Source organism: Xenopus laevis, chromosome 4L (genome assembly GCF_017654675.1).
Source record: "Xenopus laevis strain J_2021 chromosome 4L, Xenopus_laevis_v10.1, whole genome shotgun sequence".
NCBI classification, from domain to species: domain Eukaryota; kingdom Metazoa; phylum Chordata; class Amphibia; order Anura; family Pipidae; genus Xenopus; species Xenopus laevis.
Genome location: NC_054377.1, coordinates 145,644,635 through 145,665,398, shown reverse-complemented (window position 1 = coordinate 145,665,398; position 20,764 = coordinate 145,644,635).

The window sequence follows — 20,764 nt, the reverse complement described above, 5'->3', positions numbered from 1 at the left end:
GTGTTATTGACCCAGCCTGTGACCTAGACTATGCTCTTGTCTCCTGATTTAGTACTGCTCTGCCTGATTGGTATCAATTTGGCCTGTCCCTGACCATGTTCCTTGTTCCTCTAGTTCAAGTTTGGTCCCCTTGCCTGCCCACAACTTCTCCCTTGGTCCTCTCACTATAAGACCTGGCGGCATCCGAGTAACAGAAGGCTAATCCCAAAGTGAAAGGCGAGGGTGAACCGAGGTCGGGACCTTGGGGTTCTGGGTTTGGGATACCATTCATAACAAAAACCTACAAACATCTTCAGGTAGCTCTTTTCTTTTTTTCCCCTATGTTTTTATGTATTCTTGATAATGTCTCTTGATATTGCTATTTCATACTCCATGTTGTTGGTGACTTCCTTTATTATTTGAAAAGTATTTGGTATTTCTTGTTTTTTCCTGTCCCTGGCAATTAGAATTCTGCTTTCATTGAGACCTTTGAAGGTAAGTATTTCCAAGGCTTTTGTTGGTGGTTTATTATATATATTTAGTATAATTTATTCTGGCATAATCTCTGACTTATTTTGAGTAAACGTAGCAATTAATGAAAAAGCACAGTTCCTTGGGGTAGATTTATCAAAGAAAAAAGTTAGAGATCTCCACAGTCCGCAGAGTGAAATACCGCCTCTCTCCATTCATTTCTATGGGATTTTTAAAGGCGTATTTATCAAATAGTGAACGTTCTCTATCACCCTTTGATAAATACTCCTTTAAAAATCCCGTAGAAGTGAATGGAGAGAGGCGGTATTTCACTCTGCGGACTGTGGAGATCTCTAACTTCACTCTTTGATAAATCTGCCCCCATATGTTTAGTATCCTTTCACAAGTCCACTAAATATGTAGCATATCCCCAACATCTTTGCCACATCTCCAGCAGAGATTTGGTGCATCCGGATAAATATTTGAAGGAGTTAGGTACCAACTATATGATATTTTATAGTAGTTTTCTTGGTGCGTTATGCCTTTAGTAGATTTTTGAATCCTGAAGATCATTTTTTGCCACTCTGTTATATTGAAGGTTTTTCTTAGTTCCCATTTACCCATAGATGGGATTTTAAAATTATCTCCTGTATCCATTAACAAATTGTAAACGTTCGCCAGACCTTTTGTAATATCCGGGCTGTGTTTCATTAACTCTTCAGTTAGATAATGGTCTTGTTTTAGCTTGAGGAAGAGATGCTAGATAGTTTCTTGTTTGTAAGTATTTGTAGAAGTCTTCTTTGTTTAGGTTCATTTCTTCTTTAAGACACGTAAATGATTTGAATTGGTCATTATCATATCATTGTCATAGGTCCATTAGTCTTAATAAACCTACTTATTCCATGTTTTAAGGTATATATCTAATATGGGTTCTAAAACTGAGATCGGCGTCAATGGAAAAGGAAAAGGAGAATTTAGTGGTTTTTCTTATTGGTCTAGTGCACAGATTTACCCCGTTATACGGCGCTGATCGAAGGAATCACAAGAGACGGTTAAGCTCAATTTTCTTGTGGCTTTATTTGGCACATCTAGTGAACTTCTGGCAGTGGGTTGGTGAGGAAACCTACGCGTTTCGTGCCTTCTCTCCCGGCACTTCGTCAGGGTCTAGTGTTTGTCACGTGTTCAGGGCTTTAAATAGACTAATTGTTGGGTGTCAATCAAACACATTGGATACACCGTGTAAAAAACTGTGAGTTACTATTACAATTATTCATAAATAGTGATAAAACATTATACGATGTCTTATATGTATTAAATAATTAAAACATATTATAAACATTAAATATAGTGATTGTAAATTTCATTTGTGACACTCATAAATTAAAATACATCTATGTTTAATACCTAAATCCATCAGTTGTCTGTTAATAACTTAACACATTTCATGTATGTTTATATGATTCTATACATTAATAGAACTATCTTATAATTAGTGTTAGTGTTCAATATAAAGATAGAAAAAAATATATAATAAAAAACAACTATAAACTGATTGAATATCTTAAAAATAGTACACCGTTTATCATATATTCATTCATTTTATTATGAATATATTATATTTATACTCTGAAGGTATTACTCATTTATTTATATACCATTAGCATATATGTGTTTGTTTAGGACTTTAGTTTGTAAGTCCTTTTCCTGACATTCAAAATTCCCCCCATATTATTATAAAGTATTTTTAGAACATCAACATATTGCGCAGCGCTGGTCTTTCAACTTCTCTCCAAGCATTTACATAACCGCTCTTTAGACTCTTCTAACAATTTGCTCCTCAACAACTTACGCATTAATTCTTCATGTTCACATAGTCAAGGATTCAGTAGAGTTGCACCTCTTCTTCAATCAGGCTTTCTCTCTTCCTTTTAGACCTGAAAAAAATCTCTTAAAGATTCTTTAAAGAAGACTACCCTCATCTAGCTTAGCATTCCTTCTTGATACACTGGTATAGTTTAAGCCACTACCCCCTCTTAAATACAATACTCAATCCAACATTTCTCACTCAATCCAACATTTCTCACTCAATCATATTGTCTTCTCCTAGCAGAACCCTTTCCTTCTTCTAACAGGACCCTCTCCTCCTTGTAGCAGAAATAATAATAACAATATCTGTTGGCGAACATATAATAGCGTTTCTTTAGAATTTCCTGTCTTCTTTTTGGGGATTGACTTCTCAGTCACATGATTATGATCAAATTATGATTGAGTCTATCTAGCTCTGTTACTTTTTATTTTTTTCCCATCAATTTTTCTAATTCTGACCAAATAAATGAATTTGACATTCATTGAAAGATTCATTTTGGAAGCTCAATAACTCTTTTTTCTCATTGTTGTCAACCCATCTGTTCATTCCTTAAAGGGGAACTCCGGCTTCCAAACCAAAATTTGATAAAGAGTCCCACATAACAAAGAAACCCCTAATATTCCCATCACAGTTACCCGTTTCTTCAAAAATTTGAATAAATGCCATTTTCTATGCTGAAATCCAGCTGTTTATCAGTTCTTCTCTTTTGCATCATTTGAAATCCTGGCAGGGAAGGAGGGACTAAACACTGATGTTACAAATTGTAACAACTTCTCCACAGGTTACAGACAGCATGCAGGAACTACATAACCCACAATGCATTGCACTGGGATGTTCCTTTCACGTGTGCAGGGAATTGTGGGATTTGGAGGATGCAGGCTGAGGACAGATGGCTGTTGATACAAAGTAGCAGTAGTCAGTCAGCTCAGCAAAGTAGTCAGACAGATCAGCAGGAGAGCAGGGGGCCAGGCTTAGGGTATGGCCACACTGGGCGTTTTGGAGAGATTTGGTCGCCTGGCGACTAATCACCTCGTCTTTGCGGTGACCAATCTCCCCAAACGCCTTCCCTCACTCTGTGCCGGCTAAAATGAAAAAACGCCGGCGCTAATCACATTCACGTTGCCTCACGAGGCTTCGGAAAACGAATCAAGCGCCTGCGTTTTTTTATTTTAGTCGGCGCAGAGTGAGGGAAGGCGTTTGGGGTGACTGGAGACTTGAAGACTGAACCCCCTTAGCCAATAGAAAGATTACAGATATAAAAATTATGTTTCCAAAGTACATGAGATATTTATCAATAATTCACTCGAATTGGTATTGAAGCCTTTCTTCTAGAGATAGAAATAAGCTTTTAACCCCAAATCTGACTCGTCATCAGGCTGAACTCCAGTTCATTGCTTCCACCCTTCTAGAGAGCCCCAAATTCTAAAACTACTGTATAGTCTCTATAAGGACACCTCAACCAACTCAATTACTATATTTCTTTGGCTTTGGATCTCCTTTGTAGAAAAGTTCCTTTAAGACAGCTGTCATAGCCTTTCTTAATAAAATGTATCCAATAATGAACTCTTTGTATATAGAGTAAACTCAGAAGCAGCATTATTTTCAATCTAACAAAGCCTCCAAAAATATAGTTGCTCCACCAGTTGGAGAGAAAGTTCAAGGAGCACAAGACCTACTAATGTCTTCCTCCTGCGAGTAAATGATCCGAAGCAGGGATTAAATAGTTCTCCCCAGGAGGAAGGTGCAGGTGGTGATTGTTAATGAGCCAAAAGGGAGAGGGAATATTAACTCCTCAGCTGCAGAACAATTAACCATTCCACCCCAAGCCAAAGTAATCATTAAGATGACAGGCCCCATTATGCATCCTGTAGAACACATTTATTAAAGAAACTGCACAAGGATCACTTTTCTTTATAATGCATCTGTCATATGTCAGTGATTTAGAACAGCTCCTTGTTGTTCCTGGAAAAGAGGGTGGTGTTTTTATAATGCAGCCTCCAAGTCATATAAGAGGTTGTTACACTGAATGTCTAGCCAAACATCCTACACAGAACATAAAGTAATAACGTGATTAAACAAAGGTCTAACTGATGCTCCTTACACCATGATTTACTAAGCTTTTTTTCAGTTGGGACCCAGATTGATTTTGGAAGCCACTTCCATGTCCCAAGTTTCGGTTTATAATTAATTTGACAATGTTTGCTGGTTGTTGGACAGTTCTGTGTATTAAAGAAGATCATAAACGTGGATAACATATGGAAACCCACTTCTTAATTCATATCCACAGATTAGGAATCTCTGAATTAAAGCAAGAATTTATGCAGTTTGGCAAATCACTTGTTGAATTAAACCTACAATATCCCTGAGTTGTTGGGCTTTGTTCTAAAGTTCTGGTTTATGAATAATTATATAGTTTTTTTGTTAATTGGGGGAGATTTTAACTGTATTAAAGTGGGATCCATGGAGACTTACAACACATAGAGATCTGTTGTTTGTTCCCGACCCACAGGTTAAGAATCTCTGATTTAGACCAAAGTTTTATGCTGCTTGGCATAAGATTCTCTAAATCTGTAATGCAGATTATTGTTCGGTATTTGTGTAGTCGAAGACTGAGTTGCTGTTCCAGAAGTAAGGGCAGAGACACACGCTTAGATTCGCCCAGCGACAAATCTCCTCATCTTCGGGGCAACTGATCTCCCCGAACTTCCTCCCACCGACTAGAATGTAAATCACTGGCAGGATGGCAATCGATGTGCTTCGTTTTCCGAAGTCACCCGACAATGGCTCATGAGGAAAGTTTGCGTGACTTCGGAAAATGAAGCGCTGCAAGTGCCATCCCGCTGGCTATTTCGATTCTAGCCGGCAGGAGGCAGTCCGGGGAGATGAGTCGCCCGAAGAAGAGATTTGTTGCTGGGCGACTAATCTCTCCGAATCTGAGCGTGTGGAATGGCACTCGGAGCGCTTCAATGCCTCACGAAGTTTCCTCGGGAGGCATTGTCGGGCGACTTCGAAAAACGATGCACATCGATTGCCATCCTGCCAGCGATTTACATTCTAGCCGGCGGGAAGCAGTTCGGGGAGATTAGTCACCCCGGAGAAGAAAGGGGCGACTAATTTCCGTGAATCTCATCGTGTTTTTTCAGGTACAGGTATGGTATCCGTTATCCAGAATCCCGTTATCCAGAAAGCTCCGAATTACATTAAGGCTGTCTTCCTTAGACTCCATTTTTTCCAAATAATTCAAATTTTTAAATTTGATTTCTTTTTCTGTGTAATAATAAAACAGTAACTTGTACTTGATCCCAACTAAGATATAATTAATCCTTATTGGAGGCAAAACCAGCCTATTGGCTTTATTTAATGTTTATATGATTCTCTAGTAGACTTAAGGTATGAATATCCAAATTTTGGAAAGATCTGTTATCCAGAAAACTCCAGGTCCCGAGCATTCTGTACAACAGGTCCCATATCTTGCACTGGGTACCTTTCCCTCCGCTGTAGGTCAGACGAGGATTTGCACAAGTCAGCAAGTTCAGATATGTTGTATACCAGCTGTACAAAGACTGTGTTGGAACAGGTAATTAATATGTTCCTGCCATAGATTTATGATAATTATTCAAGTGCAGAATCACCTTAATTAGTTTTATATAAGCTTAGACATGCCGAAACTGAAACAAACGCTAAAAATATTATCGAATTCATAGGCAAAGCTCCTGATGTTGCCAAACTACAAATCCCAGCAGGACTTTGGGCATTAAATTGAGGGGGGATACAGTCTGGCAGTGTGAAGATTTCCTTGAGCTTCAGTAGATGCAGGAGAGCAAAGAGCCAATGGGATGATTCGGCACATTTATTTCGGACCAGTGGTGTCACATGATTGGATGCACTGAAAAGTACCATGCAGTAGTGATTAACGAATAAATTTGCCTGCCGCCAATTTCTGTGTTTTGCCGCCGGCGAATACATTTGCGAAACTCCTGTATAAATTCCCCAGCGTCAACAAATTTTAGACGTGCGTCGGAAAAGTTGATTGCATCAAAATCGCCGTGCGTCAACACTATTCGAACGCCCATTGACTTTTCAGGTTTAACGAACTTTCCACTCATTTTTCCCGTTTTGCGAATTCCGCTGGAAAGATCACAATTTTTTCGGCGAAACGGGAGAAATCCGGCCAACACTACCATACAATTATTGTACGTGGCTATATGTTACCAACCCACTGTCTGACTTCCAAAATTCTCTTTCTAACAAATAAAATGATTTATAATGAAGCAGTAGCCTTGATTTCTCCTTGGAATGTGCCAAGGACCTTCTTATTCATATCCATATTCCTTCTGTACCATTAAAGCCAACTTAAAGGAGTTGTTCACCTTTAAATTAACTTTTAGTATGCTGTAAAGTCATATTCTGAGACAATTTTCAATTGATTTTAATTTTTTATTATATGAGGTTTTTGAGTTATTTAGCTTTTTATTCAGCTTTTTTTATTTTATTTAACTTTTTTAGTTTGCAGTTTCAGGAATCTGGTTGCTAGGGTACAAATGACCCTAGCAACCATGCATTGAGAGATTAATAAGCCTGAATAGAAAGATGAGTAATAAAAAGTAGAAATAACAATAAATGTGTAGCCTTACAGAAGCATTTTTTTTTTTTTGAAGGGGTCATTGACCCCCTTTTGAAAACTGGAAAGAGTCCAAAGATGGTGGCAAATAATTTAAAAAGTATAAAGAAGAAAAAGGCAAATCATTAAAAAATTATACAAAATAAATAGGGAAGACCAATTAAAAAGTTGCTACATACTAAAGGTTAACTCAAGATTGGATCACCCCTTTAAGCTTTGGCTTATTCTCCGGGCGACAAAAAAAGGCAAATCATTAAAAATTATACTAAATAAATAGCAAAGACCAATTGAAAAGATGCTAAGAACAGGCCATTATGTAACATACTAAATGTTAACTTAAAGGGGTTGTTCACCTTTGAGATAACTTTTAATATGGCGGAGAGAGATATTCTGAGACAATTTGCGATTGGTTTTCATTTTTTATTATTTAAGGTTAAAGTTATTTAGCTTTTTATTCAGCAGCTCTCTAGTTTGCAGTTTAAGCAATCTGGTAGCTAGGGACCAAATTCCCCTAGCAACCATGATGATTTAAATAAGAGACTGGAATATGAATAGGAGAGGCCTGAATAGAAAGATGAATAATAAAAAGTAGCAAAAACAATACATTTGTAGCCTTACAGAGCATTTGTTTTTTAGATGGGGGCAGCGACGCTCGTTTGAAAGCTGCCAAGAGTCAGAAGAAAAAAACTATAAAACTATAAGGAATAAAGAGTCCAAAGATGGCGTCAAATAATTTAAAAAATATAAAGAAGAAAAAGGCAAATCATTAAAAAATAATACAAAATAAATAGTGAAGGCCAATTGAAAAGTTGCTTAGAATTGGCCATTCTGTAACATACTAAAAGTTACCTTTAAGGCTGAACCACCTGTTTAAGCTTTGGCTTATTCTCCCGCTACCATAAACATCAGAGGTATCACCAAATAAAAAAATGTGTTTTCTGCTGCTTTTAACTGAAATGACCTCTTGCTTGGCACTCGAAGTTCTGCCTCTGCATTTTGCTTAGGGTTCTCAATGCATCAAACAATGGGATTCCTTAAAGATGTTTCCACTTTGCAGAGCGCTTTGAATAAACAGACGGAACTGGGCAGCTCAGCGGCAAATGATGAAGAATGCGAAGCTGTGCTTCTTGGCACACACCCCATGCCCGCTAGTTATACATGGAATTACAATGTGCGCTAAACGTAGAAAGATTTGAAGGTTATCGTGGATAACAGACTCTTATTGCCTCTTTTTAAACCCCAGATAAAGGCCCCATACATTTACTGATTAGAGATGGGCGAATAAATTAGCCTGGCACAAATTCGCCGCGAATTTCCATGTTATTTCTGTCTAATAAATTCTCCTGCGTCAATTTTTTTTGAACGCGCATTTGAAAAGTCACTCACATCAAAATTGGCGCGTGGCAACACTATTTGGACACCCATTCTGATTTTCATGATTTTTCGTGAAAATGTCAGATTTTCACAAAGTGTCTGAATTTCACGATTTTTTTGTGAAACTTTAAGATTTTGCGTTTTTCCAGCAAAACGGGAGAAATTCCCATTACTAGTGCTGATAAAAGCAGCTGAGTCAGCAGCTTATTGGCCCGTGTGTGGGGCATCCGATGGGCTTCCTTGATCAATATCTGCCCGAAAAGTCGGCCAGATATTGATCTTGCAGGTTAAAAAATCCCTATTGGATGTATGCAATCCAACCGCCTGTATCGGATCCATTATGATCCAATCGTTGGGCCCTAGGGCCCATGATCGGATCAGCCCGATATCAGCCACTTCAATGTGGGCATATCGGGGAGAGATCCGCTCGTTTGGCGACATCGCCAAACGAGCAGTTCTCTACATCTATGGTCACCTTAAGTCCTCACTGTGAGTATGCAGTATTAGGGTCTGGCCACACAAGCAGATTCGGGGAGATTAGTCGCCCTCCCTGCCCTCCGCCGGCTAAAATGAAAATCGCCTGTGGGAATGCACTCGCGACGATTCGATTCCCGAAGTCGCCTGAAGTTTCCTCGTGAGGCAACTTCGGAAAACGAAGTGCCACGTGTGCATTCCCACAGGAGATTTTAATTTTAGCCGGCCGAGGGCAGGGGGAAGGCAGTTCGGGGAGATTGTCGCCCCGAAGAAGAGGAGATTTGTTGCTGGGGATACTAATCTCCCCAAATCTGCTCGTGTGGCCCGACCCTAATTCTTAGGCGCAAATTCACAAACCTTTGGAAATTCGCCAGTGACGGCTTCGCTCACATCGCCACACTTCGCCAGTTGAAAATTCACCAGGACAATGTGAAGTTGTGTCCAGGGCGCAAAACGATTGCGAAGTTTCGCTAGCGTTAATTCGTTAAGCAAAGCGAAGTTGTGCTAATGTTGGCTAATTTGCATATGGCGGGAAGTTAAAGTTGAATGGACGTATATGTTGCAGCAAATACATTGCACTACACAAGCCCAGGGAACCTTAATGAAATAAAATAAAGTTGTTATATTGCCCTAGACATGAGCCCAGTGTATAGTTTATGGTCCATATGTTAGGAAATGTAGGGGGGAAGCAGGTTACCCTAAAAAAAATTACGATCTTTTACGCCTATCACCCTGAAAAACTGAAAGGTCGCCAACGTTTTTTGGGACTTAGTAAATATTAAAAAACATTTTTTAAGGAACTCCTATCTAGTCTATTGCACATCGACGGGCAATAGAGTAGATATGATTTTATGTCCATTCGCCAGAGCGAAAATTCGACTGGCGTTAGAATGCGAAGTATCGCTACAGTCTATCTCCTTTGATAGCGTATTTACGCCAGCATTAGTCACTTCACCCTTAGTAAATTTGCCCCTGAGAATTGGACGGTTTGGTAAATGTTATATTTCAGAAACACATTTTTCCGCTGAGCCCATAAAATATTTCCTGACCAAATGAATGTCTATAGTCCTCTTGCACCCTGAAGTCTGTCCTCCCTAGGGATACCAAGTAATGATGGGCGTATAAATTCGTCAGTTGTGAATTTGCGGTGAATTCCATGTTTCGCCGCCACCAAATAAATTTGCGAAACTGAGGCAAAAATTTTGCTTGCATAAAAATTGTCGCATGTCAAAATGATTTGGACAACCATTGACTTTAATGTATTTGGACAAAATAGGTGTGCGTCACGGGCGGCGAAATTGCCGCGTCTCAATTATTTTGACGTCCATTGACATGAATTCGAATTTTTCGCTGTTTTGCAATTTCACAGTGTTTTCCTGTCCCTTTAAAGGGTGGTTCACCTTCACATTAACTTAGGGAGGCACATTTATTAAAGGTCAAATTGCGAATTCATTTTAAAACTCTATTAAATTCAAACATACTCGAAATTCGACTGGGGGTTATTTATAAAAAAATATATATATATATATATAAAACTAGGAAGAATTTTATCATCGCAAAAACTTGAATTTTTTTTTGAAAAAAACTGGAATGTCAGGAAGGCTACTAACATGTCCAAATTGATCCCTGAACCTCTCCCATTGACTTATACATCAACTTGGCAGGTATTATTAGGTGGCGGATAGTTGAATTCGGTTTCTGAAAGGCCCAGAGTATGATACATCTCGAAATTCGAATTAAAACTCGAATCGAGTTTGGATAATTCATAATTCGAATTTGAGAGTTTTGACCATAAAAAATAATTTGAGAATTCGAATTTTCAAATCGACCTTTAATAAATCTGCCCCTTAGTATGTTAGAGAATGGCTAATTCTAAGCAACTTTTCAATTATTCTTTTTTATACTTTTTAAACTATGTGCCACCTTCTTCTGACTCTTTCCAGAATCCACTGACCCCATCTATAAAACAAATGCTCTGTAAGGCTATAAATGTATCATTACAGTTACTTTTTATTACTCCTCTTTCTATTCAGGCCTCTCCTATTCATATTTCAGTCTTTTCTTCAAATCAATGCATGGTTGCTAGGGGAATTTGGACCAACCAGATGACTGAAAGTGCAAACTGCTGAATATAAAGCTAAATAACTCAAAAATCACAAATAATAAAAAATAAAAAAACAATTGCAAATTGTCTGAGAATATCACTCTCTACATCATACTAAACGTTAACTCAAAGGTGAACAACCCCTTTAAGGACTGTACACAATTCACCACAAATAATAAAAATAATAGTAAAAGAGTTATTCTCCCCAATCCTCCAGAGCAAAACCACCTAATCAGATCCAGCTGTACAACCTGAACCAATCTCTCCTTCTCTATGATAAACCCTCATCCCTTTCCTTCCATTAATCCCGCTGTTTCCTTACTTGACATTAATGGAGACAGAAGGAGACAATTCCGTTTCATCCATTTGGGGACAATAATTACATGTGCACTGATATTAATGTCTCTTCTCATCCAGCACCATAATCATATTTATACTGTGCAGCTCTATTCAGCTCTGAATATGAACTGTGTCTCAGAAGGGGATGTTTAACTTGGAATTTCTTAAAGACCCCATGACAGCATTAGTAATGTGTGTCTCCAACGATAGATAGATAGAAATAGATGATAGAAATATAATACACCGTCCTCTATTTCTGATTTTCTCAGACTCATTTTCATCTGGTATGGTCCCTGTGATTTGGAGGAAAGCTGATGTAATTCCTATATTTCCTATAGGGATTTACGATCTCAGCCTGGCAATTATAGGCCAGTAAGTCTGACATCAATGGTGGGCAAATTATTTGATGGCTTGTTAAGTGAATGGCACTATAAGCATCAATCAGCATGGCTTTCTGAAGGATAGGACATGTCAGACAAATGTGATTTGACTTGTTCATTAATGACTTAGGGGAGGGTATTGTAAGTAATGTATTAGTGTTTGCAGACGACACAAAACTATCCAGCCCAATTATTTCCATCCAGGATGTGACATCCATGCAAAAGGATCTTGACAAACTGGCAATCTGGGCAACTAAGTGGCAAATGAGATTCAATGTTGATAAATGTAAATTCATGCACCTGGGATGTAACAATATCCACTTATATACTTAATGGGACTGCACTAGGCAAATCCATTATGGAAAAGGACCTTGGAGTCCTTGTAGATGATAAACTTGGCTGTAGCAAGTAATGCCAGTCAGCAGCATCAAGGGCAAATAAGGTCTTGAGTTGTATTAAAAGGGGCAGAGATTCACGGGAGGAGGGGGTCATTCTTCCACTGTATAGAGCACTGGTAAGGCCCCATCTAGAATATGCCATACAGTTTTGGTCTCCATCACTCAGGACATTATTGTATTAGAGAGGATACAGAGAAGGGCAACTAAGCTGGTAAAAGGTATTGAAAATCTTAGCTATGAGGAAAGACTGGCCAAGATGGGGTTGTTCACGCTGGAGAAGAGGCGCTTAGGCTTAAGCTTTTTACAGTGAGAACTGTGAAGAGGTGGAATTCTCTCCCTGAATCAGTGGTACAGGCTGATACATTAGATAGCTTGAAGAAGGGGTTGGATGGTGTTTAGCAAGTGAGGGAATACAGGCTGATACATTAGATAACCTGAAGAAGGGGTTGGATGGTGTTTAGCAAGTGAGGGAATACAGGGTTATGGGAGATAGCTCATAGTACAAGTTGATCCAGGGACTGGTCTGATTGCCATTTTGGAGTCAGGAAGGAATTTTTTTCCCCTCTGAGGCAAATTGGAGAGCCTTCAAATGGGGGTTTTGCCTTCCTCTGGATCAACTGGCAGTTAGGCAGGTTATTTATAGACTTAACATGTTGAATTTGATGGACATGTGTCTTTTTTCAACCTAGCTTGTTACTATGTTATTGTAGGGGACAAGAGGAATCTTTCCCCTGTTTTTCTGCCTGTGACATCATCCAGCCCAGTTACAGGTCCGATGGGCTGGGCACCCCAGTGCATCCTTGGGAGAGAGGGTGTGCCTGACTTTGGAGCCAAATTCAAGGGGTCTCCCAGAGAGCTGAACAGAGCCAGCATGAGTAGCTGTAAGACTGTCAAGTACAGAGAAGCTGTTTAATCTGTGGAATATGTGGAACTACAGATTGAGCCTAGCCTGTCCCCTGCCAAGCTGCTAGAGACTCAGAAGGAGAACGGTGCCAATGGTGAGATTGATCCTGCTGCAAAGCTGCCTGTGATCTCCAGTGTGACTGCCTCTGAGAGCACCCCGGTGAGTGAGCCACCCAAGGGAGGATACTGGCAAGGATACAAGCTTGGGGCCCCTAAGTGAAGACAAGTCTTGTGTATTTAGTTGCTATGTGGAAGCTGCTACTAACTTACAAAGAGAGAGGTACTTTTGGGAAATGGTAGCGCTACCTTGGGAATAAGAGCTTTGGGGAAGGGACATTTCATTTGAACTGTGTGGTTATTAACCCCTTCCAGAGGATTGGGACTTTGATATTTAACAAGGACTGTGTTGAAGCAACATAGTGATTTAGGTAGTGTCCCATGTTTCCCCAGTGCAGAAGTACATGGTGCATTAGTTGCCCAAGTGTTTACTACAGTTTATATAAAGTTTATATTTGTTCATTTGCAAATTGTGTGTTTTATTATTCCTAGTGGAACCCCCCTGAGGTGTGTTCCTAAGTGTTCACTGGGTGGAGGCACTGCGCTGTAAATCCCAATTCCCAATACTTTTTCCCAGTACTTTTCATACGCAAAATGGACTCAGGGCCCCTGGATTGCCAAGGGTAAGTTGCTATTTAAAGATACAGTAACCAAATTAGGGTTATATTACTATGATAGATAGATAATAGATAGATGATAGCTGGATAGATAGATAGATAGATAGATAGATAGATAGATAGATAGATAGATAGATCAATCGATAGATAGATCAATCGATAGATAGAGGGTTGTCAGGATTCATACATTTTGCAAATGTTTTGCAATAATAAGGGCCTAACGGCTCTGGTTGGTGTCAGGACTCCCAAAGACACTCATTGTGCCAATCCAAACGACTCTTTTGAATCGCAGGCAAGTGCTCCTAGTGCTACCATTAAGTTGGTTGTACTTCTGTGGCAATAGGTGCAGCAGATTTGCACCCATTGAATTGCATACAAATGCAATTCAGTGTGCGCCAGTGAAAAATGTTGATTTGCATCCGAATTTGCACAGCACTGGCAGTCATAACTGATCCTGCCCACCTCACCCTAGTCTCATTCTATTCTCACTATTTAGCAACTGGAAACCTTTCCTTCTATCCACATTGGTTTATATAACATCTAACGTCGCCCCTAACTTGACTCTATACAACAGTATTCCTTTAAGTGAATATTTATTTATAAGCCCCTTTTCAAGTTTTCCTTATTTATTTGACAAATGTAATAACATGTTATTCCACGCTTTGTATTTATTATGATCTTTCTTTCATTTCGTTGGATCAGGTCCTGGAAAACTCCCCCGAAATAATATACAGCACAATATATAACAATGATGTAAATATATAACATTAGCCCTGATTAAATATTTATGTTAAGCAAAAAATATGGTGTTTTCTTTGTTAAGAACTCCAAGAACTGAAACCAACCATCATTGTTATTCTCCATTGTAATTTATATTGCTCTGAATGAACTTGGCTTGCACAAATATTTGGCATTTGTTACAAATTTGCGAAAGATACAAAGGAAGATTCGGTCATTGCTTGCAGCACTACTTTCTGTTATATTAGGAGACAAATGAGTCTGAAAACACATGCAGGAAATACAGATATGATATACGGATTTTTATAGAGTAGTAAGGCCAAGCTGGAGTAATGTGAAGCAGGAAAAGAGATTTAACTGAAAAGGAAAAGACAGTTAATATGGGTTTTCCTGACCTCGATTTAAGCACCGTGTTATTTCACAGTCTATATAAAATCTGGAATCTATGTACTATGTATGTAAAATATATCTTGCATTTATTACTTACAGATTCAGAGAAAAGTCAATAACACATTTGTAACCTTTGCATGGCTTTATGGGTATAACTGAGATTAGTGAGAAGCTGGTAGACATGGGGAGATCAGGGGAGGAACAAGGAGTCAGAAGAGCAGGAATGGAGATAAGGACAAGTTAAAAGAAGGAGCCGGTAGAGGCAGAAAGAGCATAGAGATAAGGGGAGGAACGAGGACTAATAAGAGATGGTATGGAGATAAATAAAGGGCTTGATAAAGGGCCTGGTAGGCTCGAAACGTTGCCACCTTGCATATGGGCTTAATACATTTTCATCTTTGAACGCTATTGGAACCTGATTCAGTGTGTTGCTGGCATTTTTCTTAATAAGAGAAGGTATGGAGATAAAGACAAGATAAAAGAAGGAGCCGGTAGAGGCAGAAAGAGCATAGAGATCAGGGGAGAAATGAGGAGTAAGAAGAGAAGATATGGAGATAAGGACATGATAAAAGAAGGAGTCGGTAGAGGCAGAAAGAGCACAGAGATTAGGGGAGGAACGAGGAGTAAGAAGAAAAGGTATGCAGATAAGGACAAGATAAAAGAAGGAGCTGCTAGAGGCAGAAAGAGCATAGAGATCAGGGGAGGAACAAAGAGTAAGAAAAGAAGATATGGAGATAAGGACAAGATAAAAGAAGGAGCCTGTAGAGGCAGAAAGAGCATAGAGATTAGGGGAGGAATGAGGAGTAAGAAGAGAAGATATGGAGATATGGACAAGATAAAAGAAGGAGTCGGTAGAAAGAGCATAGAGAGCATGGGAGGAATGAGGAGTAGGGAAAGAGGGCATAGTGATTAGGACAGGATAAAAGAAGGAGCAGGTAGAAGAAGAAAGGCCATGGAGATTAGGGCTGGAATGAAGTATATGTATAGAGGGTACAGAGTTAAAGAAAGGAGTGTGGAGGTTGGTGAAGAGGGTACAGGATAAAAGAAGGAGTGGTAGAGACAGAAAGAGCATGGAGATTAGTGATGGAACGAGGAATAGGTATCAAGGTTACAGAGGTAAGGAAAGGAGTGGGGAGGGGGGTGAAGATGGCATACGATAAAAGAAGGTGCAGGCAGAAACCAGAAAGAGCATAGAGATCAGGTGAGGAATGAGGAGTAGGTAAAGAGGGCATAGTGATAAGGACAGGATTAAAGAAGGATGAGGTAGAGGCAGAGGTGGCATGGAGATCAGGGGAGGAATGACGAGTGGGTAGAGAGGGCATGGAGGTTAGGGGAGAATGAGAAGGTAAAGAGGACATGAAGCAGGTAGAGGCAGAGAAGAGGTATAGAGATCATAGAAGCAGTGGGAAGGAAGAAGAGAGGGAGATACTGACTCCCAGGAAGTGGCACATGCATGACAGGACCTGGGCAGAGCCAATAACATTGACATTTTTTTTATAGTTTTGAATACCTCATAGTTTCAACCAATTGTACAGCTTTGTGGAATGTTATTGCTTTATCAATATGTGTTAGTAATTATAATAACAGTAATAGTAAACCTACTATAGCTGACTTAGACATTATTAACTTACTTATTAACTTACTTACAAAATGAGGACACCCAACATTTTAATCAAGGTCCTTAACGAGCGTTTATATATAGTGGTCTCCTGCGTCCCGCTTTTTCATGTATACCTTTCCCCTCTGGAATCGTCCCACATACAGTAAGGGACACAAACAAATAAAGGGACCATTAGCCTCTGACACAAAGAAGAAAAAGTATTTTTTCTACATTTTTGATGTAGGAGTACTCTTCTTATCATTCAACAGCACCTTCCTCTCTCTCTCTCTCCGCTCAGTGACCTTCAGTCTGGATAAAGGTGCTCCAGGTCTCTCCTTAGGCCAAGGTCAGCAGGAGCGCTTCATATAAATTTCCTTCATGCACGTGCATAGGACCATTTAGTTGTGGATGGCTCTTTCAATTCTGGACAATTCTAGACTGTTTTACCCATGAGTCACGTTCAAATGTAAAAACAGTTGAGGAGCAACACAAGCATGAAAAACATTCCTAGGGTTCTAAATAAGGGCTGGTCTTAGCTATTTGGAAGCTCTTTTTGGCAGCACACTTGGTTTTTATGGAGCCAAAAGCCTCCAAACTAGGAATTCAAAAATAAGCACCTGCTTTGAGGCCGCTGGGAGCAACATCTAAGGGGTCGCTGAGTAACAAGTTGCTCGTGAGTCACCGGTTGGTGATTGCTGGTCTAGGGCAAGAAAGTCATATTCCAGATTTTGTTATTTAAAGTAGGATGCTCCAAGCTTTAGTGACAATTGAAGGTATAGACGTAAGGTTTGTTGTTTTGGGGTGATTAGGTCCACAATGACATTTGTGGTTCTAAGCTAAATTACACTCAATGATGGTCTAAATTACATACATTGTGTTTCAAAAACGAAACACTCCATCTTTTAGTCTCGTTGTCTGGTTTCTAAATTTTCAGTTCTTCTGCACAATTTTTTGATTATAAATCGCTTGCACGAGATCCATGCAAATGAATGGAAACTGGAATGAATTCTGGTTTGGCTAATTTCCCGGCTACCATTTGTGAGGTGGCTGGGGGGGTTGAAATAACGATTGCACCATGGATACAAAGTGCAAATAAAACCTATTACAATTCTGCTGGATGGCAGCAGAATTTTAGGGTAGAATTAAAAGGAGAAAGTTTCAATATTGTGGGTATAACTAGTGCACACTCATGGAGATATGCAGACACAATATGATGGTTTAGGTATGATGACTAAACATGAGGCAAAAGTAGGGATGTTCTGAATTCAAGATTCAGTTTGGGATTTGGCTGCCTTTTTATGCAGGATTCCGATTTGGCTGCACTCTTTTACATGAATTTATGATTAGAACACTGCATTCTGGTTGTCATTGAATTGGATGCTGACAATGGCAAACATATGATACATTTGGGAAGTATTATTTATTAGTTATTGAATAATATTATTATTTATTGAATTGTTTGGAAATTTCTGTATTTCTACATATGTATTTATGTGCATTTATATTTTTATATAATTCTGTATATTTATCAGAGAAATTGTTGCGGGTCTTTAAATTGATCCCAGATTTCCTCGATTTCCATTATAGCTCGTGTTCCATATAAACTAAATTGGTTTTTTTAGGGATAAACCCTAATCCTCACTTCATATCCATTTAACTTTGAATTTCGGTAATGGGTTGTTTGCATTTATGCCTATGATTACATATCGGCAGATCGTGTAATTTTAGTATTATGGAATAAACTTCAATTTTAACTTCACCGGCTGGCTCCAGGAGTGCGTGCTCGTTTTTTTCTGGTTGGATTTTCACATTTGGGAAGAAGTCATCATGAACAAAGACCTTGGACCTCACATCAACTGAAGAATGTGGATCATTGTTTCCAGTGTCCTGGCCAGATTGTGAATCTGTGTGTTCTTGCTGCAGTAGGAGACAAACACCCCATGTCTATATATCAATGAGACCACAAATTCTCTTCCAGTTGCGGCAGACAAAACACAGCAGTGGTGCATTGTAACCGCTCCATGTTCATCATCTGACATTTATTTGTCTGGATCCCCACTAATATCTGAGCGACATAAAATACAAAAATTTGTTCCAGCAACGAAGGAAATTTTAATGAAAAGAATGGCTGCAGCTGCTCCGGGCCAACCCAAAAGTGCTGGATACTTGCGGTTTCCCCGATTTCCTGCTCTAGAGTCCAATTTTGTTTTGTGTTTATGCTTAGATGTCTTGGCTACAACATCTGTCTTTGGACTTCAAAGAATCGCTCGCGTTTATGTTCTAGTAAAATCAAGTACATACAAATTTCTTTTTGCTTCAAATTAAAGCGCCAGGAGCTTGTGCTTGAACCGAATTCAACTTCAGCAAAAAATAAAAATGACTTTTGGCTTTAAAAGGAAATGTAATCCCCAAAATAGCATCGTGCCTAATAAAAGAAAACTTAATTCTATGAAATGTCTATTGGAAAGTTGCTTCCAATAACATTTTGTTTTGTTTAAAGCTTTCAAGTGGAACTAAAGTTATTTGTAAATTATTATTGAAAGCTGCATTTGTCTGGCTTTTTATATTTTCTGGGGCCCTACACTAACAAGGGACCCCGTTTTCAAGTCTGCAAAACTGTGCGTCCCTGGGTGGTGCGCAGAGATGAACAAACATTTTCCGCCTGATACAGATTTGCAGCAAAATTCACATTTTCAAGAGCAGATTTCCTTGAATCTGCTCTAGAATTTCATCCTGGGTTTTTTTTGTGTGGTTTTTCGCGCATGTAAAAATGCTTGTTTGCTTCAATGTATTTGACACAAGGAAAAAAACGCCCATTGATTACAATGCATTTGGGGCCAAAAAAAACATAAGAAAAAAAAAAACATTCTTGAGAATTTTTCAGCAAATCGAAACAGGGCAGTTTCACTCATTCCCTAGTGGTGGGTCTTGCCAATGTAGTAGAACAGAGTCCCAATAAAGAAGTTGTATATACTGCACCTAAATACCATTCTGGTCACTCCCCCTATTCTTGGAAGCCACCCCCATCATTTCCAACACTCCAATAAACCACCTAGACCTGCCCCACTCTCTCCAATACCCCATCCTGGCCCAGGAATAAGACCTTCATGATTCTTTTGGGACTGACTGGACTCTCCCCTTTACCTACAGAGGGTGGCCCCAATTGGTGGTTCTGACTTTTGATTTTAACAGACCTGCCTTGGTTCAAACTGCTTTCAATGGCAATAATATTTACAACATTGATAATCAATGCATATTGAAAAGCTACTTACATTTTCTTTATTAAGCAAAATATTATTTTTGGTTTTACATTCCCTTTAAAATGAAATCTGACATGGGGCTAGACATATTGTCAGTTCCCAGCTGCCCCCAGTCATGTGACTTGTGCTCTGAAAAACTTCAGTCACTCTTTACTGCTGTACGTCAAGTTGGAGTGATATCACCCCCTCCCTTTCCCCACCTCAGCAGCCTAAAAATAGAACAATGGGAAGGTAACCAGATAACTGCTCCCTAAAGGTAAGGGCACACCTGGAGATTCGGGGAGATTTAGTCACCCGGTGACTAATTACCTCTTCTTTGGGGCGACTAATCTCCCAGCTGCCTGGTAGATCTAAGAACAGCACTCAATAGTAAAATCCAGGTCCCACTGAGACACGTTCAGTTACATTGAGTAGGAGAAACAACAGCCTGCCAGAAAGCAGTTCCATCCTAAAGTGCTGGTTCTTTCTGAAAGCACATGACCAGGCAAAATGACCTGAGATGCACCTACACACCAATATTACAACTAAATACACTTGCTGGTTCAGGAATGACATTTTATATTGTAGAGTGAATTATTTGCAGTGTAAACAGTGTCATTAGAAATAAAAACTGCACCATAAAAATCATGACATAATCCGCTTAATAACCGGTGTAATGTTTGCTTCAGGTGTAGTTGTCCATAGCAACCAATCACATTCTTCTTTTCAAACATCAGTCCAGTACTACTATTTGTTGATTGGTTGCTATAGGTTACAGGACCTGGAGGAAACGTTGCACCTCACTTTTACGTAACAGAATTAGTTCCGTGGAATTATTTTGTGGAGCATGACTTATCACAAATTTGATTTTAGCAAAAACATACTTGGAATTTAACAGAGATTTACAAATACAAACTTGTTAAAATGCACCATTTGCTAAAAACTACACCCGTTCAAAAAATTGTCTTCTAAAGTCATTTTTTTTAATATAAGGTAAAATCTGTTTAAAATAAATCTTATTTAAGTGAATATTTGACTTAACTAGGGAAAAGAGCCACATCTTTTTACAGTAAATCTAAAACAATGAATAAAATGATTTTTTTATGAATCTTTTCAAATACATCTACTGTAAATGAAAAAGAAAAAAACTATTTCTTAAATAAATCTTTTTAATTAAATCTAAATAAATCACTCAAATCTTCTTAAAAAAAAT